At 37.9% G+C, this 24994-nt stretch overlaps 1 long non-coding RNA gene across 2 annotated transcripts in view; it reads right to left on the bottom strand.

Moving 5' to 3' along the window:
* Positions 1-1721: 1721 nt before the first annotated feature.
* Positions 1722-24994, bottom strand: part of LOC146443572 (uncharacterized) — an 82567-nt gene continuing 59294 nt past the window's right edge. For both annotated transcript variants that reach the window (XR_014856075.1, XR_014856076.1), the window contains one exon: positions 1722-2135. This is a non-coding gene — a long non-coding RNA (uncharacterized LOC146443572). The remainder of the gene's footprint in view (positions 2136-24994) is intronic.

Here is a 24994-nt window from a genome sequence, read left to right as displayed (position 1 = left end):
GATTGGGTCCCCTGTCAGACACAGAAAGCAGACATCTGCTTCACTGCAAATGCGAAGAGGAATTCATTAAGTCAAGCATAGTCTTATTCCAAACCAAACACCATTAACATCTGAAGTGCTTAAAATTTTTAACTAATGTAAATTCTCTTCGATTCTCTTCTTGATTTCCTGCATTAAATAATGATAAATGTTCAGATCAAAAATTTTATTATTTCTTATTCTTTTATTGTTAAATTTTGTCGAGGCTTCCTGATACTTTCCCCATGCTGCTCCCCCCTCCTCATTCTATGCATTTCTCCCCCCTGCTGTGTGCATCTGCTGTGTCTCTCTCTCACTTGCTCTCTCCCTGCTGCGTACATCCACTATTTCTCCCCACCACTCCTCCATGTATGTTTGCCATCTATCTCTCTCCCCCTCCTGCTGAGTGTATTCACTACCTCTCTCCCTCCCCCCAGTACGGGCATCCATCCTGCATCTTCCTCTGCAGTGCTCATGAGCCTTTTCTCAGCAGCTCCTACTGGCATTCACACACACCTTCCTCTGCCTGCCTTCCCTCATGCCCTCTCCTCCTTTTCTTATCCCCTCCTTCCTGCACCCCTTATCACTGTTCATCTTTATACTATTCTCCCTTCCATCTTTTTGATATTCTGGTTCCTTCTCTCTCCTTATCTGCACCACTCTTCTCTCAGTCTCCCCTTTGTACCATTTCTTTCCAGTTCTCTCTGAAATCTTCTTGCAAATTGATTCTACAGGAAAAATGTTCTTGTTTGCAGAGGTGTGCAAGCCTGCATTGCAAACCATTCAGCACTGTGTCAAACCTAGGGTAGTCAGCTTAATTTGCAGAAGAATCCTTGCTTCCTACCATCAGGCACACAGGATAAAATCTTCCAAAACAGTTTCCTGTCCTTTTTTTCCTTATATGACTGCACTGCAGGGATAATTTGCATGTAAAGCAAAGTGCTTAAGATGTTCCTGTGCATACCTGCAAGGTTCTTATTGGCAAAAGAAAAGGATCTATTATGACACTAATCCTGATTGTTGCAGTTTGGGTCACAAAAAAAATGAACATATGAATTAACTGGTATAAAATAGCTAGGCAGAATAAAATTCAAATGCATCCCATGATTTTCCATTTCCCTTTCTTGATGTATAATAACAGTGACTTAGTCATTCAGTGATCAACTAATTGACTCAGCTCCCTTCCTTCTCATGAGCAAATTTCATCAACTCGCTCTCACTTTCAGTGTCCAAGGAAGACACTTGAAAAATTTAAGACTGATCACAAAACTCATCCTCCAGGTGTCCTCTGATAAGGACACTTACACAGCCCTGTACTTTCTCATTCAACATTAACCAGTTCTGTCTTTCATTTAGCTAATCACCTGTATTACTTATACAGATCCCTGGTTTCCACTTTTGACTATTAATATCCAGATATTAATTTCCAGATATCCACTACAGTCAGATGGCATAAACCAAACCTCCTTGGTCTAGAAATTCTTTAATTATAGCAAAGATAACCTCTTTGCTTGGCACAATGAACCTTTAGTAAAACCCTCCAGCATTTATCCCACTTTGCATAATTTTCAAGCCTTAAATATTTATCTTTTCTGTAAATGTGTCCTACTGTCTGCCTAAGGCCTTGTTTAGATTTTTCTTTTTAGAAAGTACATAATAGATTTGCTATATGCCCAAATCTACCTATTTTATCAGTCCTACAATAACATACTAGCTCTTTTTCAAAGTCAAAGATGGAAATTATACAATGTTTGGGGAAAAAAGTAGATTATTTTCAGTTTGCTTCTGCTAACTTCTACTTACTTGTCTAGTCTGCTGATTTCCACTTATTTAAATCTAAGTCTTGTTCAGGTTTTTTGGATCATCATCTGCTTTAAAACAGGTTAAAACTACAATGCTCTCACCTGTTGGTTCTGATCCTGAACTTGGCTACAAAGTTTCTGTTCCGGTTTTTGTCAAAGTCTTTTGTAATTGTGGTACTTTACCAGATAGATTGCAAATACCTCCACAGCAACTGACAAATTTTATTGAGCTGTGAGTTGGAAAGACAGTCAGTAAAATATTCCCTGGTATTAAATTCAATTTACTTTTCTTCCATCACAGAGGTCACTGCTAATCTTCTTGCTCTTAAAAAAAAAAATAGAAATTAAGCAGAACTTCATATCCAAATGCATAAACACACCTGCTTTACATTTTGTATTAAATAAGTAAATTTAGTTTTGAGAGTGAATTATCATCATCGCTGTAGCAAGAGGAAATTTTGGCAGTTGCACAGGAAAAACGGATGAAGGATTTAGTGCTTCAAATATGACCTGGGCTTGAGAAATAGGCTCAGTTGGTGAATACTGCTGTGAAAGTGATCAACACAAAAATGGATAACATTGCCACTGACATTTTTATCACACAGTTTGAGTGTTGACACTCCAAAGAGATAACAAGAATGGTCCAAAAGATCAAAGTTCCTGTCACAGGCTTTCTGCACTTTCAAGGAGATGATGGCACATCCATTTATACATGTTTCAATATTTGGAAATGTTCTTTTTCTTTCTTTATCCAAAGAACTTTAAGACTCATCTACATGACATTGTGCTAATGAATAGATTCTACAGAGAATGACAAAATAGGCAGGTCCATACCTGTACATAAAAGCTTAAAAAGAAAACTAGGATATTTCTAATGAAAAGCACCTTAGAAACATGAAAGAACAGTGGGAAAATATTAGGGATATTCATTTCCACATAAAAATACCTGCAATATTTTTTTTTTTACCTTACTAAAGTTAAAAGCTCCATTTGTATTTGAAAGAATAAGCTTCCACCATATCCCAACTAGACCAAAAGTAATTTTGTCTTGGACATCTAGAAACAGGTCAAACCAGTTTGAATTTCCTGTTTCTTTTGCCAAACAAACGCTCTTCATTTGAGAATAAATTTCCATGCCCTGACGGAATAAGCAGCTCACAGGAGAGTGATCTAACAAAAATGACTGAGGCTCAGGATATGAATGTAAAACTGATTGCTTGACCTGCTCTGTAACACAGCTCATATCATGCATATGCACCTGAGAAGCTATTATGATTTGCACATCTTCTGTCTGAATGACTGCCATCCTATCTGTAATAACTTTACCAGTTAAATCACCATCTGTTTCACAGGCTTTCTAATGTTTATATCTCCCTTTTCTGTCCTAGGAAAAGAACAAAGTTGTTTTCCTGTACTGCATGAGAAGAAATATCCCTGCACTCAGCTGGGGAGCTAAGCTAACATATCTTAACTATCTCTGTCAAACCAAGATGTAAATTTTAGCATTCAGATGAACCTAAATAAAATCCATGATCTGCTACCCCTAGAGAAGGCAAGACAGAACAAGAAGCACATTACATGTTTTCCTTTCTCCTTCCATCCCATCTGGTAAACTTCCTTAAATGCGAATGTAACTGGTGACAATGAATGTACAAAATCCAGAACCCTGACACAGAGCAATAGAAATGACCCAGCATTTACAAGGATCCCAAGTAGAACACAGGTGAATATAACTAGAGGAAATTTGGATACTCTCAGATAAGTTATAAGCTTTGGAAACAACAGGATCTGTTCACTGAGTTATTAACTGGAGTTTAAACAGCTTCCACACTGCCACTCAATTCTTCATTATTAAAAAAAAAATGCAGAAACCCAAACACCCCCCCAAACTCAATGAAACACCAAACAAAACCAAAACATCTAAAATCCAACAAAGCTGTGTTTGAACTAGCCTTGCCTGCAAAGCTCGAGGAAATAGGTAATGTGCCCTCCACCATCAGAAAAGTCCATAATCACACTCCTTACATTTTTACTACACAATTATAAATGCAGACAATGCTGGCACCTGCTATGGGTAGCTCAGAGATTATAACTGTGCAAGTCAGAGACTCTCAGAATTCTGGCAGGAGGGGGCTCTAAGGGAACCTTTGCAAAAGATGTATTGGTATGGATTTGCAGAAGCATTCTGGAACAGTGAGAATTGCTATTCAGCTCCCAGGACCTCAGATTAAAAAGTCAGAGTAGGGATCATAGTGACTATATATAAAATCTTTCACACTGGACAAGATTAGGATTAATCAGTTTGTCTCTCTTTATACCTCTCCCGGCCATAGTCAGAATCTTTTGGGTTTTGTTAATGCTGAAAAAAAAGTGTTAATTAAAATAACAAATACACATTAGAAGCCAACCACTCACAAAAGGAGCTTCTGCTATGCTTCTCTATTATTCAATTTTACTGACACAAAGAAAAATTACTTTCCACAAGTTGTTTGTCATAGTCTGCTCCCTTCCCTCCCTATACAAGCAGTTCAGAAAGTCAGCAATATGGTGCCATCTATCAGGAAGCACAGAGGCAAAACTGTTGTGAAACCATTTTCCTAATGCACATAAACACCTAGGGATTCCCTCCCTCCATTTCCCACATGCAGTTCTTTTGTTGGTGAGATTTAAAATTTGCTGGGAGCTGCACCCACATCCAGGGTGGATAAAATTTTCAAATAAAACAATAATTGAGCAACAAGTCCTTCCTCTCCCCACAACAGTTCTGCCCTCTTCAAACAGATAAAGAGCCTTCAGAGCATTCAGCTGATAACTTAAGAGATGTAGGCTTAACTCTCATTGCTACAACATTGAGCTATGTTGGCAGAAAAGCCAACAGCCCAGGAAACCCTTGCCTGACCCCAAGCAACATGGGGCAAAGCCACAGAACAGCATGGTAAACACCAGGAGGAGCCCCAGGAGCTCACATGGTCCTCTCTTGCCCCGAGGCAAGGTAACCTACACCTGCCCTTTCCCTAGGCTTTTATCAAAGGCTCTCCAGTAGCAACATCTTCACACACATCCTGCAATAGAAACCTCAAGTCTGAGTCACCTTTGCTATAACCATTAACCAAAAATATTTCCTAGCAGCCAAGCAGGAGTTAAAGCTTTCAAAAGTGTCACAGGCAGCAGTTGCAAAAGTTGCCAGCACAAAAGGGAGGGAACAAGACAGAAACTAGTTCACAACCAATTTTGATCAAAAATTATTGAGAAAAGCAAATCTACTCAATAAATTAAAAAAAAAAATAATCAGGGAAATTGAAGAGGGAAATTACTATAGCTCAGAACTTTCTTAAATTATTGCTATAAGATAACAAGAGTTCTCATGCTACTTTTAAAAAGTCACAGAGCATTCTCAATGGAGAGTTTCCTGGGAATCTGAAACCAAAGCAAAGCTTCCACACTGGTATTCCAGGACCAAAACTGGGGCTCTGCAAGCTTTGAGATCTTAATCTCTCTTTCTTTTCAAATTCTTTTTTAATTGCAAGACTAGTAGTAGGGAGAGTATCTCGGGCACACAGACTTTTATCATCTCCAAAGAAAAAAAGTTCCAAATGTTCAAGAGGAAGTTGGAAGCTGGCAGTGCTACACTGTCTTCTCATCTGCAAAAGGAAAGAATTCATGTACAAAGTCAGTGTCTTCTTGCTATTAAATCAAGCAACAGCTGAAAAACTCAGCTGCACGAAGCAACTCTACTCATCTTCCTTGTAGTCACCTTCAAAAGTCACCTAAGATTTTGAAGAACAGGGCACTAAAACAAATGTTCAGTGTCTTTTAAAGTGTCCAGAAATGAATGAGCCGCCAGACTCATCAATTTCTAGAAACCAAGGTGACAGAACTATCAAAGACCCAGAGAAGTAACCACTGCTTTGTCTTGCCTGACCTTCTGTGATGATGTGCAGAGGAATGAAGGAGTCACAGGCCTTATTACAGGGAAAGCACTCTTTGTTCTTGTAGCTTTCAAAACAAAGTAGAATGATCTTTTCCAATGCAGCTGAAGCAATTCTATCACCAGTGTCATTTTTTCTGATGTCTGAGCTGCCTCCTTCAGAAACACTTCTCTGTCTAAGCACAAAGAGCCAGCGAAAAGACAGAACATGGGTAGTTGTGCTTTTCTCCACAAACCCAGTAGCAATCCTTGCTGAAGGGAGGATGCATACTGAAAATAATAGTGATGGTCTGCACATGGCCATGCTTATTTGCTGTCACATGCAAGTCCCGAGAGGGAGGTGGCTAAACACTCCAGGTCTCTTGCAAGACTGAGAGCTCACTGCTTGGAGGGAGATGATGTGATGAAGAGAGACACTTAGAAAATCCTGACTCCCTGAAATCTAGATGTCACTTCTTTTGGTACTCAGTTTCCCCGATCATGAAAATGATCTGGAATAGCCTCATAGGACAAACTGTCAGAAACCTGCTCTGCCCTTCCCACTGCACTTCTACCCACTCCCTTCACTGCAGTCCTGGCCTTCCTGCTCCTCCTTTGTTTGAGGGTTTTCTTCCCATCTCCTTTTGTTTCTCAGACATAAAAAGAGAGAAAGAAAGATGATGGGTGACCTGAGGAAAGGATCAATCTAGACACTGAGAGAAAAGAGGCCTGACATGGTTGTCAGTACCTGACACAAACAGGATGATCTATAGGGCTTAGTGTCCAGACTACCTGTCCCGCAGCAAAAGAACATTTTAAAAATAATTGTTCTTAGAGAATAAAATGAAAATGTGGCATCCAAGCACAAATATATAGGGAATAATTCACGTATAGGTTATCCGATAGTAAATTCATCAGCTTTACCTATTTATAAACAAATTGAGCTCCTTAATAAACCTTCTACTTTATATGAAAATTTTAGAAAACATGTATCAATTCTTATACTAGTCATGTCCAGCTACAATACCAAAACAATATAATGATTTATTTATGTTCAGACTGTCTAGCGGAAAGCTTTTACTTTAAATGTGTGCTAGAGGAAGCCTAATTTGAGCAAGTTTAAATTTGAAACAAGAAACAGGTACTCGGGGAATTATTATTGTTATCTTTTACTTCCTGAGATCAGTAAACTAAACATAACATCCAGAAGAAAATGTTTAAAAATATATTTTTTATTAAAAGTATTTGTGTTAAATAGAAAGATAAAGACAAGAATAGATGTGGTTAAGACTGCAACAAAAAATCTGACACATCAAGTAAAATTAAAGCTAAGATTTCAGCTGTCTTTCTAATTAAAGTATTTTACTTCTTAAAAGACATATCAGTGGCACAAAAGAAGTTGAACTGCATTCTGTTCTCAATTGCCTGTCATAACCTGTCAATTCACAGTGAGATAAAATGAAATGGTATCCATAAATGCTGAAACACTAGACCATTCATTAATCAGTCTGCTTTTTGAACACAGTCTTCTACTGCTATATTAAGAAACCTAATTTTGTTTTACATAGAGAAGCATGTGCAAAGTCAATAGCAAGCATTGTAAGAGCAAAGACATTTAGTGCTTTTATATACAGCATAAACTGCTGTAGCAATTAAAGCAGCAGATGTACAGAGCAACAAAAGTAAAACAGTGCAATGTATTAAAACTCCTAGGAAGGAGAATCTTACAGATTAATTACAAGATTTAAAACATTGAACTCCAATGTTCTGTGTTGTATATTCCTCATTGTCTTTACCCTATAATTCAAATCACAAGCTTCCTAGATAATATTACATATATAATTTGCCTACGCCACCTACACTTAGATTTGTATAGGTACAGCTCTCTCTGTATTAATTTGCTACTGGTTTAGGATACTTACATTATTTTTTTTATTTCATTCATTGTAAGGTTCATTCTATGTTCTTGACAAAGGGTCAGAATTTTTAAGGAAACATTGGAAGTGTCACAGGTCTTATGCAGAGTAAGATGTGTGCCCAGTTGTGTCTGTCCCCTACCCCTGTACTGGCAACCACCCAGTCCTCCCTTGTGTTTACCAGACTAAGTAAAGTCCCCTTCCAGATACTTATTGAGACAATCCTGTTTCTGTGTAGGTCACCTGGTAAAAGGGGAGACAATGAAGTGCTTTGTTTGCTTACTTGCTCAGTTTCTTAAAGATCACTCACCTTTTAAGGATGCTGGGCTACATTTGGCTTTCCAAACTAGAAGCAAAGCATGACTGCAGGCTCTGCTGAAGCCAAGGATCTCACCAAATTCAGTTATCGAGTCGCCCTTTACAAACCTCTTTCCCAATACATGACTCCTATGTCCCAGCTCTGAATGGATCATGCTGTCAAAATTCTCCCCACCAGTTATTCCTTTTACCAGCAGTGCTGCAGGCAGCTCCTCCCAGGCTGGTGCACAGAGCTTGTGTGGTATCCAGGCAGCAACTTCAATTACATTTAATTTCAGCAGGAAAGACCTCTCAGGTGTAACAAAGAAGATATCACAATACCTAAACTTAATCCTTTTTACCAGATTGCCCTACACTGCTCTGGGTCCATGACTTAGAGTAAGAGGTGACTGCATGCAATTTCCTGAGGATGAAAATGACTGATGTAAAGCTGCAAATAACACCTTAAGGAAAAAGTGAAGGAGATAGTCCACCATCACTTTGTTGAGACAAACAGCAATAACCTTTCCTTGAAACGAAAGAAATCCCTTTGGGAAGCAATCCTCTCACTTCACAATGCCTCCAGCACAGAGAGGATTTTTATTTCTGCCCCCTTCTCTTTGGGACTGCATTTTTCCTCAAGAGCAAACACCTCCTGCCACCACCTTCCTGTCAGATGCTTTTTTGGCTGAAACATGGCAGACAGCACCATCAGAGCTGAGGTGCCCCAGGATCCTCTCCCTGTGGTTGCCATGGCTCAGTATAGCAGGCAATAGCAATGCCAGTGCTCGAGGACTGTCTGCATCCCTGTCTTTTTTTTCCACAGCAGCAGCAAAGGCATTTCAAAGGAATGGCCATTAATAGCAGATTCCTCGGTTCACCCTGACTGGCTAATAGGAGCTCTGAAGAATTGACAGCACAGTCATAGAGACAGATCCAAAGACATCATGTGTCCCCAGTTACCGACAGTCTGTGGCTTTTCCAGAAATGTCAGTGCTCACAACATCTGAGAATCAGGAAAGAAAATGTAGAAACTCCTAAAATGTAAATAAAGTGAAGAAGCTTTCCTTTCCTCCATTTACACCAGATAAATACCTAGGTGCATAATACTGAGGTCACTTAGAAAACCATGCTATCATATCAGACATTTCAAATATTACTTCTTTTTAACAAACAAACAAAAAATAAACCCAAAATTAATTTATATGTCCTAAGTGCAGCATTATTTACTGAGTTCTGCAGTATATATAAACATGAACCTCAGCAGAATAAGCATGATAAACTACAGAAGTATGTTTAAAACTGTATTCGCCACAGAACTGTGATGTCTTTATTTACAATTAACATGCTCATTTATATTGATCAATATTAGTTCTGTGACGGAAAGGTTCACGATTTCAAACATCTGTTTCTGTGGGGCAAAATGACCCCAAAAAGTAAAACCAAAACCTAAAACATTCAGAAAGTATTTTTCCTTTTATTCTCAAACATGTAAATTAGCCTTCAATTCTTTCACTGTATCACAGAAAATCATGGAATCTATAATTCCTTTACCTTCTGTTCCTGATATTAAATCTAACAGATCACAAAATCCCAGACCTCAAACTCTTATATACTGCATGCCTGTACTTTTGCACTGCCTCTTAGGCAAGCCTTTGGTTATACTGCTCTCTTCTTAGTCCCTAACTTCACCAAACAATAAACCTAAATCATTCTATTGACTTCAGAGATCAATTTGGGGATTCAACACAGTTCTGCAGGAGAGTCAGGGAGAGGGGAGGGGCTACAAGGGGACCTGGGAACCACAGTACTCAATAGGGTAATACTGCAATACTGCATCAGGAAGCACCATGACCCGGAATTATAAAGGTGGGAGGAGTTTTTTTGTACATGTGCAAGGTTCATGCTTAAAATAAAAGCTGAATGCCAAAGTGCCTATAGGGTCAGACAGGCTCTTTGTGAGCTCCCAAAGAGAACCAAGACACTGGAAGAACAGCAAACTTCCACTGCAGATCCTGCTGAGAGTTATTAGGCAAAGCAATAATACAACCTGCACAGCAGAACAAGCCTTGCTTCAAAATGGATATATCAGCTCTGAGTGTATATGGGTATCTGCAGACAAACCATCTCTCAGCTTGTTAACAGAGGGTTATGTGTCCTGGTGGGTCTCTGGAGACTCTGTTGCACAGACTCAACACATCTTCACAGCAGTTTCAGCTAAAAGGCCTTTCTGCTTCCTAATGGCTCCAAATAGATCTTTTCTGGTACAGGCATCTTCCTTTTAGGCAGCCGAATCTTGGCAAGTGAGCCATCTCCAAAACATCAGCACAGATTATTTGTATGTGCCCAGTTGGGGTAAACTGGTCAATACAAGCTTTCTTCAATCAGAATAGGTCTGGCAAGAAGTCACATCAAACTACAGAAGTTCATTACCAAACTACAGAACAGACAGATGGATCCATTGATCATCCGAATGGCCCAACTCTCAGTGGCAATTACCAAGTTTGAGCAGACTTGGCATCCTTCGGACCTCATTCACAAATGACAAAAGAAGCTAGCATTATTCTAAGCAATATTATTTCACAGTCTCTTCTGTAAGCAAAAGCATAACCACCATACCTAACTAAAAAAAAAATCCAAATAAATTCAAACATAATTAAAAAGAAAAACAAATAAAAAACCCAAACCCCACACCAAACTAGCTTATTTTTATATAGTTCTCTATGGGAAATGACTGGGGAAATTCTTCACTTTAACTAACTTATCTTCTAATAAATAACAGGAGCATAAGTGTGTCTCTGTTCGCAATTAAAAAGCCCCAAGAAATACTTCTCTGCTGGCATTTTGGATAAAATTTTAGCAGAGTCTCCAGTCTGTCTAATTGCTATGATAGCATACACAGCCTGCCTCAAAGCCCAGAACATATGGCATCCTCAAAGGATTTGATATCATTTTTTCTTTAAAACGTGCAAGTCAGTTGGTCATTGTTATCTCTCTGTGGAATTACTCAAACAGCTGCTACCTTCCAACTAATAGGTAAGAAAATCTTTGTCTTTTTTGTGGCTGCTAATTTCACTGACACACTTCTGTCATACAATGAGAGTGGGTAATATGCCTATAATGAATTTTAATGTTGCATATTTGATCCATGGTGTAAACAACCCTTTGTTGAAGACTGACATATACAAAAGGATGCATTTCATGTTACTTGCAAGGTAATCTGAATCATGAGGCACACATTTAAAATTGCACTTCTAGTGCATGAAATATATTGTCTTTAGAAATATTTTTAACTCGTTATCACCAAATAGATTATTTCTTTTAAAATTGTCCTTTATTTACCAAACAGTGATTTGCTAAAATGAACTTTTAGGTTATGATTGGGCAGTATGGTGCCTTATTCATGCTACATACAGCAGGGTTACAAATTTCATAGTTTTCTGAGTTCTTATCTTCCACGGTTCACAGATCCCATCTCTCCTCCATCATGAGGGCATCTCTCCAAATTGAACTTTTTTTCCTACTCTTTCAAACAGATAATTTTTTTCATTTTCTATCGGAAGACTAATGAAATAATAACTAAAATGAGAACTAGAAAACACCAGCAAAAGATACATTGATAAATGTCTAAAAACCTAAATCTCAAAAATTAGAGAAAAAATGGTAATAAGAAAGGGAGATAACATATCCATGATCATGCATCACATGTGAACCATATATGAAACATCACATCCTCATGCACATGATGGGAGGACGGAGGGGAAAAAAAAAAAGAACTGCCCAAATTTTAAAATTAGGTCATAGGGACCTTCTTAAAGTAATCCTCCTGAATCCAACGAGACAACTGACCAAGCTGCGTTATCCCCAGTTTTTCCTTCTTTTGAGCCTTAATTGTAAGCTTAGGTTTCTTCAATAGACATATGAGCTTCTCTTTGGGTGGAAGAACACTAATAAAAAACAGGTAACAGTTCAAATTTTCCAGAACCAGTAGATGACAAGCATTATTTTTATAGCCTGAAGACTGCAGCTCTATTACAGTTGACTAATAAATAATTTATACTATTATAGGAAAAGTGCAGAAAATTCCTCCCGATACCTCAAAGGCTCACATTAATCCATATTTTCGAAATCTTCATGAATTCCAACACACCTAAAAGGAAGAACAACCTGTTCTGCGAAAACACTACCATTTTACTATGTGTCAAGTGCCAAGAGTACATTCTTGGCCCTGTAATGGATATGAGGAAAGAGGCAATAAATTACTGAAGAATACTAACCATGTAAATTATACAAAATGACATAATAAAGAAAGAATGCACAAAGCATCCCATCCACAATATACAACCAGTGGAAATCTTTCTATTAACTTCAAAGACTTTTAAATAGCTGCTAGCAGACACAGATCAGCAGCAGTTTTGTTTTAACATAATTACCTGCTACCTCAAGCTCCCACTCCTCTGCCATGCCCTTCCCAGTTTCAGGTGTAATAGGAGAGGCAGAGGACATAGAAATTCAGTTCATTGAATTAACACATTAAAACCTCTGCAAACATTACTTTCAACAGTTTCAAAAATACCAATAATTCAAAGAATTTATAATACATTCTTTCATGGTTGGATTCTGTCCAAAATTCATAGATAGAAAACACTATAAAAAATTAAAATTCAAAAAAAGTGATTGTGCTGTGGTGCACCATTCTTCCTAGACTTTCATAGTTTTTTTCATTCCTATACTCTCATAGAAAGACATTCATCATGATTTTTATCAAAACCATCTTGTTTTTATCAAGGCTCCTTCCCAAAAAAAAAAAAAAAACCCTATTAAGTTTTTCTTTTATGAATGTAGAGGATTCTTAAGAATATCAAAATCTTTTCACTGGAGTCTAAGTTACAGACACACCTTTTTTTTGCCAAGATGTGAAACGGGTATTTTTCAATTATTTCTAATTTCAGGAGTTATAAGAGATAGCTGGATATGTGCACATAATCATTTACATTACATGCATCATATGGTAAGGATATATTCTTGTCTATAAAGCCCATCATCAGCTTGAAAATAAAATTATTAGTGAGGTGACACTATCACTCTCCTATGACACAGCCAAAAAGTTCCAGATAATTATCATCATTTTCCAATTTTCACTGACGGAAGTCAAGAGTTTCCATGGTGCAGAGAGAGATATTTTCTTGTCAAATCATTTGTAAGATCTATTTGAAAGAAGCTTTACTACATACTTTTCCAAGCATTATTTGCACTAAAGCCTGATTGTGTAAGGAAACCAAAGGAAATTAAACAGTAATACTTCAGGCAGTTTTCCTGCTTATGAGACTGTGCAAGTTTAGTTAACTTCAGAAAAAAGGAACCACAATGAATTTATTGCAGCTCCTGAAATTAAGAGCTTTACAACAAAGTTTACCAATCATTTACTTTAATGTGTTAGCAGGTTATGTGAGATCAAAAGCAAATGCTGTATTTGACATAACACATCATTACACCTTCAAGCCTACACAGGAAACAAAGGGAAGAATGCAGACATGCACACAAATGACAGCCCCATCCCCTAAGTGCTCTCCTCCTACCCTATGAGGACATGTTAGGCTTTGGTGTCTCTATCAGAAGCCACACTTTTCATTTTCCACCTGCTTCTAAGCAGGGGTAGGAACCCCTACTCAGGAATGTGTCTTATAAGAAAAAAAGAAACAATCAAACAAGTATTTTGACAACTCATCAAACAAAAAGTCAAAACCAGAAAGTCACATGCTCCTCCAGTGGTGTCAATCAGGCTGGGGTAGGGTGAGAAGAATTTCAAGATTTCAACAGATAGTTCAAAGCCAAATTCCTTGTTCCCCAAGTGAGTGAGTGATGGCCTTTCATTGCTGATGACAGTGTAATGGCCCTTCCACACCTTTGTGATCTTTCTTTATTAAGTGCCAGCAACCTGCTAACAAATGGATTACCTGCTCAAGTGACTCTCAGAGCAGGGACAGACATTTCTTTCTGCAATGCATGCTGCAGCAGCTTCATCTCCTCTGCCATCCTTCTCCCCCTCCCACCACCAAAACTCATTCCTTTGGCGGTATTGCTATCTCAGTTAAAGAAAAATGTCCTTTATTGCCATACCTCTGTATTTGTTGTTTTGTAAGGCAAAAAGGAACACTGAAGAATGTGGGTTTTGAATCATTAAAACCTCAGCCACTTCTGTATCAATAAGTGAGCTTCATGCATGTAACATTGTTACATGCTCAAAAGACACTTTAATGAATTTATTAAAAAAACCCAACAAACCAAAACACAAAAGCACCATTGAATGTATGAATGATTTTAAAACACAACATTCAGCAAGGAAGAGAACAGTAGGATAGGACTGTTAACTAGCCATGTACAGGGCTGTGAGACTGCAGCACAGAACTGGAGCCTGCTCTGATAACACATGGATTGCAGCCTGTACTTCTCACATGTGTGCAAGACATCACCCAGAGCTTCCCGGGTTACACACAGAGAGGAGGGAAAAGCTAACACCTCCCTTCCTCACATATGGCACTAGCATATGCTAGACAGACACCAGAACTGAAGAGCTACAGACAAGGAAGTGAAAACCCCTGCTTTGATCCTTGAAGTGAACAGGGTCAATTCCAGCAGTTTAATACCAGCAGTTTGTCAAAATATGGTAGACTGAGCTCCTGTGGTAAAATGAAGGAAGGATTTAAATGATGACCCTCTGGTTGACAGCCTTCAGGTCACACTGTTACTGCAGTAACTGGTAGTTACTGCACTAACAGAGGAGGCAGACAGAAGGAATGGTGTTGTGAGTTAAAGTAAAAATATAAAATTCTTTAAACTAGATTATTACACTGGAGTATTACAAAACAAGGAAGTGTTTCTGACTGTGCTTCTGAGAAACTAAATGACAAAGTAGACAGAGTTCTATGCTAGATCATGGCAGTGGTACCTAATATTAAAAGGCAAAATACTTTCAATTTTCAATTATTTGGCTTAAATATTTCATCTCTTGGCTTCTTTTTTCCCCAGTAGGAAGCAGTAAACCACCGTTCACATAGTGACATGGCAAATGATGTTTTACTGTCACGTTACTGAGCTCTGCATTTTCACTATGGTGGGGGGTAAAACCAGTTAAAAACATGCCTAGTGCAGTTTAGAATGCTACCAATTTTTATTTGCCACTTACAAAGACATATCATGTTTGCAACCAAAGAATATATTCTCACTACGCAGGTATAGCACAGAGTTCTTGGCTCCAACCCACTGTGTGAGGAGACATTGATTTTGTGTGTTCAAATCACAGCTGTATGTCTGGTTATCTGCAATCAGAGGAAATCAGGCAGGTAGCAAACTGCTGTAAGGGCTGTGCCAAACCTAAGTACCCAACAGACATAGCATCATTCCAGCCCATGTTGTCATACTGGCCATCTTAGGAATCTGCTGAGGAGCAGCAAGGTTTTACTATAATGCTGATCAAATAGTCATTGACAGGGGTGGTCCATCCTTTATTGGAGCTCCTCAGCTCCCAGGAGTGCAGTCAGGATATTTCCTCGGCCCAATTCTCTCAAGTAAGTTGGCCTAGACTTTTAAATCACGAGGTTCTATTTTCCAATCTATTTCCCATAGATTAATTTTCTAACAGTGCAGTGAACTGTTGTGATTCATCCAGGATCAGATTCAAAAAACAGTGTCTGGAAGGACAAAGCTCCCAGTAAGAAAGCCAGGAGGCAGCATGCTCAGAAGCAGCAAACCATTAGATTAGTCTGGTCATTTTGTATAATCTCAGCCTATGTCCAAGAGGTCAGTGACTACATTGTTAGCTGTGGTCAGAGAACAGGGGAAATGGCAAGGAAGACATCTACTAGAAGCTTTTTATCCAGTCTTTCACAGCAATCAGTGAAGTACTAATTCTGCCTGTTTTTTGCATAGGCAGGCACAAAAGTGATTTTTTATAGCTACAGACTAACACTTACATTTAAAAGCACTACAGAGACACTTTAGTACAGAGCTCTAATTTGACAACTATAGAAGCAGCAAGTGGGTTCAGATGAGGAGAAAGATTTCAAGTTTTATTACTAACTTGGCTGGGAAGCTAAAAAAAATTAACAGCAAAAGCAGTCTGACAGGTGCCAGAGTAGCAATTGAACTAAGGTAAACTTAGAAGTCCATTCCAGTTGTGCAGAAAGCTGAAAACAATATTATCCCAATTCACTGATAGCCTGTTCACCCAGAGGGAAGCAGAAAGTTTTGAAGCCCTGAGTCAGGGAAACCAGGGGTCCAGCTATAGAGCAGCTTAAAAACCAGCAGGATTAAAGAAACCAACGGTACACCTTTCTTCAAAAACCATAAGCTGTGTGTTCCAGGCCTCACAAATATCACGGTCCTTACATTAGAAGCAGTGCAACTTACAGAAATCACTAGGCTGCCTAGCTCAAAGCTTCAAGTAAAATAAATAAATAAATAGCTTAGCTTTTAGAGACAAGGAGAACAATCACAATGTAAGATCTCACAGAGCTGAGAAACCTGCCAAAAGATCAACTTTCAGGACTTAAACAACAGTTCAGGGAATACACACCTCTACAGATCTCTACAGGATGTGCAGCTTTGTTTGTGGTACCATGTCTTGAAGTGCACTTCCTGCCTGAATTCTAAAAATATGGCACCAAGGGTGGGATTCTGTGTTTACAACCTCCTAAGGATCCATCATTTATAAATGAAAATACAGTATTTGCTAGAGAGTAGGCACCAGATCCTTTAGCTCCTCTCAGGATCTTGAACAGAATGGCAGTTCCTTCTTTGCATCCTTAATTAAAAGGAAACACATCTCCAAAGATGATACTCTGGCACAGCTGTCTAGTAATTTCATCGTATTTGAACTGTATTCTCTATTTCATCAGCACAAAGAGCCTCCAAAGATTTTGCACAGGGATAACTTGCAGCTATGTTTACAATGTAACTAAATGCTTTACCAAAAATGGACTAAATCCAGCTTGCTTGCTCTCAGTTACTCCTCATGCTTCTCATCTTTTGACAGAAAACAGAAGGACAAATTGATGTCTGGCTCTATAGAGCCTTTTTATGTTGTTTACTTTTTTAAACTGAAGCATCCGGATACAAGCATGATTTCACAAAATGAACACATTTAGCGGGAGTAAAGTACTTTGTGGAATTACCTATTAGTGCAGAATTGCAATTTTAAAATCAAACTTAAGTGATGACCATTCTCTGTAAATGTATTGAACTGCCCAGAAACCATGCTTTATTCAGAAGAAATGTAAAGCAATTCCCTTTACTGTGCTCTGGTGATGTCAGATAACAAAGATTAAAAAACAGGGGAAAAAAATGCATAAAAGGAATACTGGGAATACTAGCAGAAAAGGCGGGAAAAAATGATGGGGTCAGAAAAGAAGGAAAATCTACTATATGCCCCTTCAACCCAAAATCTGTAGTAGTAGTAATAAATACAGATGCAACTGAGTGTACTTAGTTACCTTAAATAATAATATATTAAATAATAAAATACTAAATAAAACTTATTTTTTATGTCAATATCAGAAACTGAACTTTAACTGTGATAAACTGGAACAGTGAAAAATTCAATATCAGCAGTCCACAGAAAAGTGTGTGTCTATACACTGTGCATACTCCTCACTAAACAAATTGTGCCCAGTTATGCATAGTTACCAGTCCCAGTTGCTGTTAAAAATCTACACATCATCAATCAAGCTCAACTGCTCACGCAGAATGTGTTATTCGAAGGTCAGTGTAACACTGGACAGCCAAGGTAATGTTGATGAGAGCAAGATTATAAAGTAAGTTTGACATTTTTATGCTAAATCAATTCTGAGTGATGTGTGGATAAAAAAATTAATTTATCCCAAAGTGATAAATTACCACTGCTTCAATCATTGCACAAAACAGCCTGGGCAGTTATCCTCACATTTTCCACAACAAATCTGTGTCCTTCCATAGGCTACACACAACCCATTCTGCATAGAAAAGAACTTACCCTATACCATATTTTGCAAGTGGAATAAATCAGCCTCAAGTTTAACCTGATAACTGCTCTATAAATTAAGAATGGATCACCACAGCATTCAGACAGACGTTACTAACATTCCTTAAAAAAAATAAAATAAACAGCAGCAATCCTATTACAAGACTTTTCAAATACAAAACTACCAAAATCCACAAAAGAAATGTATTAGCTCTTTATTATACAAATGGAACAAGCTCCAAACAACATGAAAATCTCTCCATAAAACTACCCAAATACATACTTCACTTAGGCCTTCTCCATGGCGAACTCCTATTGCATCAGTCTTACATTCACACTTGACAGGTTTTATGTACCATGGGTCCAATACTACCTCTCATCTCAGCTGGAAATCCTACAAACAGCTGAGAAATTATAAAGAGAAGCTTTTTTAGCCATCTTCCAGCACAAATAGTCTAGCATTTTTCAGACATTCAGAACCTGGACAGAGAGCCTAAGAAGCCAGCTGTGATTAGAATTTGGTTAACCTTGTCCACACACAGACCCCAGAAACTTCATGATCAAGTGCTAGATCTCAGCTGGGATGCCATAGCTAAGAAACAAGCTCCGGATTGTGGCTACATGACACAGTGCATGTTCTGCCACGAGATCAGGTTCTTGGTCCATTACCTTCATCTTATAGCACTGACCCAGAGTAAGCATACACAGTGTCACCTCCAGGTCAACACAAGTCATGCCAGCGCCCAAGATCTCCATATGGACACAGCCAAAGACTATTGACATCCTTCCCTTCATATGCAGTTTACTGAATCAGTCTGGAGATGCACTACATTAGAGAGAAGGAAGAAAAAAAGACATAAAACTTCTGGATACAGAAGATTTTTCTCTGTCAAATTGTAGTCTGTCAAACATAGTTGCAGTTGTCCCTGTGCAGTATGAAATAATTTGAAAAACCCACAATGTAGGTAGTGGAATATTACAGAAACCTAAAAATAACCTTCTGAGAGAAAAAGTATATATTTAGGTTGTATATATATTGTACAGAGACTAAGGCAGGTCAACATCAGCTAAAGGAAAGGAAGGACTCCGATGATGACCTATAATTCACAGGTTGAAGAAAGTGGATTATTCAAAAATACTCTTAAATAACTGATCTTTATATGACATTCTCCAGTTTAAAATGCTGAAAACAAATAAATGAAGGAATATAAACAAACAAAGAATGCACTTAAACAAGACAGAGGTCTTAAGTAAAATCATAAAAATATGATGATCAAGACAGAGTTTCTGTTAGCAGAAGACAAATACTTTGAAAAATATATCTTCTCTAGTTACCTGAATATTAGAAACCTCTGATTTAAGAAAGAAATCACTCTGACTGCAAGACAACACACTACCTTGATTCCCATGAATGTAACTTGTTCTCCATGATGAGAAAGTGCAACTGCACAGAATTTCTGAAAACCTCTTGATAAAACTGGGATTCCCAGGCTCCTCGGGCTGCTTGCAGCATCACAGGGAGATGCAAAATCTTCAGGGGACATAATAAAGACCAAGTGCTGATGCTCTTTAAGGTTCCTTCCAACCCAAACCGTCCTGTGACTATGGTTTCAGGCACTGAGCAAATTCAAGGAGGAACACAGATCTCACGTGCTCACCATCCTTTGCAGCAAAACACATGCTCTGGCAAAAACCTACGTAAAACTGAAATATTTGCACTCCTCTGACCTAGCATTTTCCAATTTAAAAAAATTCCTTCAGATTTCATTAAAGTTTTAAAAGAATTACAAACAACAGGAAAATTATAAATTCAAAGTCACTCAACTATTAAGTGGAAGAGCTAGGAAAAAAGCTCTGCAGTCCCTGCCATCTGTAGTTGTGGTCTCTTACTACAAAATTCTTTCTCATAAAATTTCCACCTGCTGCTTTTCCCATCCTCTCATAATTTCTTAGCTTTCTATGGGGACACACAAGATTGGGGGGCTGGTCTTGGGTATAAGAAATATTAGAAGATGGGAAACACTTTGTTTTATTTCACTGGGTTGCTTTTCGGATGGATCAGTCCCTTAATTTGGTCACCCTACTGACTACACCACACTTCTGTCCATAAAGCTGGTCAACAGTGGGAATGGACATCAGGGAGCAGCAACATCAATCTGATCCTTCCAGAACATGCTACAGCGTCAAACTACAGTCTTGTCATTAAATTAATTATCCTTGATTTAATTAACAGGTGGATTAAATCAGTCCTCTTTCAGAGATGAAAAGCCACGTCGTCAATAAGTTCCTAGACTCATGATAAGCTCAGATCCTAATGTGCTATATCTGCTCTTGAGCAGACACTGTAGGCAAATAGTAATATTTAACAAGTTCAAAATTTGTCACTGTCATGAGGACTTAGAACATTTTCCAAATCTGCATCTGAAACCCCCAGAATGCCTGATGTGAAGGAAAAAACCTTCATGTAGGAAAACCCCCATCTTCCAGTTGTAGCTACACTGACTTTTAGACCTGGAACCAAGTGATCACTGCTAGCTCAGGAGAGATCTGCACCTGTTTTCTTGTGCAGGGTGAAAATGCAGGGAAAGGACAAGGGGCAATGGTTTAAAGCTGAAAGAGAGCAGGTTTAGATTAGATATTAGGAAGAAATTCTTCCCTACAAGGGTGGAGAGTCATGGGCACAGGTTGCCCAGAGAAGTTGTGGATGCCACAGCCCTGGAAGCTTTCAAGGCCAGGCTTCAGGGGGTTTGAAGATACCTGGAAGGTGTCCCTGTCCATGGCAGGGGGGTTGGAATGAGATGATCTTTAAGATCCCTTCAAAGTTAAACCATTCTATGACTATAATATGCCACTGCTGTCCCCAACAGCCTCAAAACTGCTTTCCATAGTTATCCAATAGGTAGAAATATGGTTTTGAAATTTAAGTTGATTATTAATATAATCTTTTCTGAGAACAGAAATAGTACAATTACTCAGTGTTATACTTGCCTCAGGCGAGAGGAAATGTATATCCATATATCAAGTCTGTGGATTCTCTTTACCATCTTTTACATTTATCTTTTACATTATGATTCCTTTTTACTTCTTAGGAATGCTTTGCTTGGGAAACATTATAATACATCATCAAGTATTTTTTACGCTTGTGCAAGTGCTCATATCCTCAGTCTTAACTCTTCTTTAAGACAACTGTCAGCTGTTCTTTTGGGCAATGGAGTTTTTAAATGAAAGATAAAAATGCATCAGAATGACCTCATGTTTTAAAACTACAAGAATGATGCAACTAAGGTAATCACTCCTCCAATATTCTGCATTCAATGCTATACAAAGTCAATAGTGAGAAATATCACTAGACAAAATGATACAATGCTGATAGATTATGTGTTGATTTACATGAACATCAACATATTGGGAAACATTACAAACCATTTAATCTACCGTCAGAATAGAGAACATTTAGGAATGAAAAAAAGACCAATAGTGCTTCATACACAATTTGGCTTTAGGGACCAGATGTATTATAGCTTCCATATGTCTCAGCCTACTCAATGAATTTTTAATGGCAAGTTCTTGCAGAGCAAAATCTGCACAGTTGCTTGGGTAGTCTGTCAAAAGACAAAATTTGCCCTGAACTTTATTTCAATGATGCTTCTACATGTTCTGGGAGCCCCACAGAGGTCACAGAAGGAACAGAAGCATCAGACACAAACCATAATAAGCCTTTTTTGATATTCTACTAATTTCTAGGGCATTAAATATAGATTATTGTTCTTATGACTCAGTATTTCAGACCGTACAGATTAAGCATGTTGAAACTTCCCCTAGGTACTGATAGATCACTAGTATTAGAGCACTACCAGACTAATCACACATTTGTTTATGGGAACAAAACTGTTCCAAGAAATTGTCCCTGAATCAACAGCACTTTGGGTGCTATGGTTCCTCAGGCCTTTCGAATTTCAAACTTTTTTTTATTGTTTTGTACTGGCTCTAAGGGGCCCAAAAATCCCCAGTGGAATGAAATCTAACAGAGTCCTAAGTTTCATTGTACAAGCAGAAGCTCAGGACAAAAAAGGCCCAGCATATTCTTATGTGAAAATTGCTTTTTCCAAGAGGAATAAAGGGCAAAGCAAGTGTTAATTGGTGCACCCAAATGTGCCATTTGGCACACAATGGTACCAGGTCTCTTCTCTGAGTTCCCTGACTTGTATTGTTCATTGAGCCAACATAAAACCCCACGAGGATGATGTAAAGGTCAAATCTCTATTTTGATAAAAATTATCTGGATGTAAAGGATCTAAACTCTAATTGAAGTCTAGCAAGACTTTGAGTTAAGATACACTGCCAAGATACCTGAATGGGTCATCACCAGACAGGTGAGCCATTATAAGCTTTTACAGGCACTTCACAGAATCACAGAATGGAAGTGACCTCTGTAGATCACCTAGTCCAGCCTCCCTGCCAAGGCATGACCACCTAGAGCAAGTTGCACAGGATCCAGGAGGGTTTGGAATGTCTCCAGACAGGGAGACTCCACAACCTTCCTGGGCAGCTTGTCATAGTGCTCTCAATGTAAAGATGTTCTGCCTCATCCTCAGGTGGAATTTCTCATGTTTTAGTTTACACCAGTTACTCCTTATCTGGTTGCTGGGCTGTTACTGCCGTGACTTTAAGCAACTGTAAATTGATTGTGTACTTGATACTACAGAGTAATATTTCAACATGTCTCAAAACATGGATTCAAGATGTAAGTTATTGATCAGTCATGCAAGAGCAGTTTTAAATATGGACAAATATTAAGACAGAAGTTTCAGTGAACTTCTTTTGCTACAAAAAAAAAAGACTGAATTAGGATATATTAAGGGGTAATTCTGTTGTAACATCTCAAAACAAACAACAAACAAAAAACTCATGGCTTTTTGTCCCTAATAAGGTTAATTGCATGGACAAATTTCCCAGCTTTCAAGGCAACCTGAAGATTCCAGTCTGTAAAGGCAGTTTTAGGCAGGAAATAGATTTTCGTCTTAATGCATTGTCATGGCTTATAAAATAGATCAAATTCCACTGCAAGTCAAAGAAAAAATTTCCTAGTTTTTGAATGCCAAAGATGGGTTTTTCTTTATCTGCCACCTGCAATAAAACTCCATCTGAAGTACCTTAGAGAACATTCAACCTCTAATTGTTATTTTACTGCTTTTAGCATCCTGTAGTGAGCAATCATTGAATTACTGTCAGTGATGGTAAGTTTTCAAACAAATACCCACTTAAAAAAAACCCACATGCATATTTCATACTCAGAAAAATGTAAGCTACTTCAAACTCGTGAGGAAAATAAAATAGTTTCAGATACAATGTTTAAATCAACCACTAGATTTACAAGACATGTCACACAGACTTACACTACTAAATACAAGCTTCATCACAAGTGATTTAACATTAGCACAATTCTTTTGTATTCTGCACTTTGCTCTATGCTGGAGAAACTTCACTATTTTGGATCTGCAAAGTTCTGTGTTTAAACAAGGATGTGCTTACATAGATCAAACTGAGTGACAGGGATGTCAGTTAGCCAACAATTAGTAAAAAAAAAAAAAACCCAAACATCTACTTTAGCACAGTTGCCAATTATCCTGAAATTAAAATTCAATGCCCAATCACTCTTAATCCAAACAGTGTAAGGGACATACATGGAAAGAGAGATCATTTTGAGGAGTTTGGTTTTGGGTTTTTTTCTTGTTTCTGCAATGGAGATATAATCCTCTTTTTATATTGGCTTAAAAAAATAAGAAGTTGTTATAAACATTTTTTTCTGGGAATAAAATAGGAGCACTCCAAGCACATCTGCTTCACTAGTCAGCGAAGGCCATTTGTAAAATGAGTATTGCAAATTTCTTGTTAGAGTCACATTACTCTTCAGTTGTCCTCACATTAAACCTGAATTCCTGTTTCCTCTGACAAGTATGTTTGTTGGAAATTAGAAAATGAATAAATTTCATCAAAGACTGACTTTGTACCTGACACACTCTTCTAAATCATCACATCTGTCAGAGCTTACTTATTACAGTGTTAAATTGAACGTCTTGTCCCAGTAACTATCGCCTTTCTCCCCTCCTCTGTCAATCCCAGCAGATTAGTTCATTTCTTGTTAAAACCTTTACAAATGCCAGATCTTAAACCTCTAAATATGCCAGAGACCACTCTGCAACATGTGTTTTGTTTCTTAAGCAAGCTATGAACAGTGAGAAAATTTTGCAGTAGCTTGGGCTTGCTTCAGGTGCTGAAACAGATCAGAGTTGCTGTGGCATAATCACAATCAAACACTCTGTAACAGTATCTCTTAAATTGGATGTAAGATATCATTTTCACTTAATGCTACTTAAGTAGCATGACAGGCACATTCCCTCAGTTGATAAAGGCCAAGACCCTTTGGAAATACATGGCATGTGTATTATATTTAATTTTGCTATCTGTGAAACTAAATATATGGGTCTGTACCATCTACAGGAAAAACCCTTATGAAATGAGATACAGCTTCTATATAAGTAAGTAAATATCTCTAAACAAAATTTCTTTAGGGTCATGGAAGAAGTAAACAGGTCATGTTTCTAGCCATGTGCATTATCTAAACTGTAATACATCATGTTTTGTTCTGAAGCAGACTTTTCTATTTTATTAAACAACATGAAAACAACCTAATTTAGAAGAAATATTCAAATGGATCGAACTGAATTCAAATATGTCCCCTTATTCAGGAAGTTATGTGAATTTAAGAGACTATCAGCACTTAGTCTGAATGTTTTGAAAACCTTCTGTGCATTCCCCTCTATCTACTTCAGTCTGGATGGGAGACATGAGATTTAGTGACTTGACTTCTCAACCTGAGTCTTAGATTTAAGATTATATAAGTGGTGTTATTTTCAGAACTCTAGATTCCTACATACTTCCGTATTAAAAACTGGTTATTGTGGTTTAAGTCATAGTGATTAGATTTGCATGTTTATTCAGAAGATATGTTCCCTGTGAACAAATTAACTGGAGTGGAAGAAAATTGCTTTCTTAT

Source organism: Lichenostomus cassidix, chromosome 1Aa (genome assembly GCF_008360975.1).
Source record: "Lichenostomus cassidix isolate B80296 chromosome 1Aa, HeHo_3.0, whole genome shotgun sequence".
NCBI classification, from domain to species: Eukaryota; Metazoa; Chordata; class Aves; order Passeriformes; family Meliphagidae; genus Lichenostomus; species Lichenostomus cassidix.
This window is presented reverse-complemented; position numbering and strand designations above follow the sequence as displayed.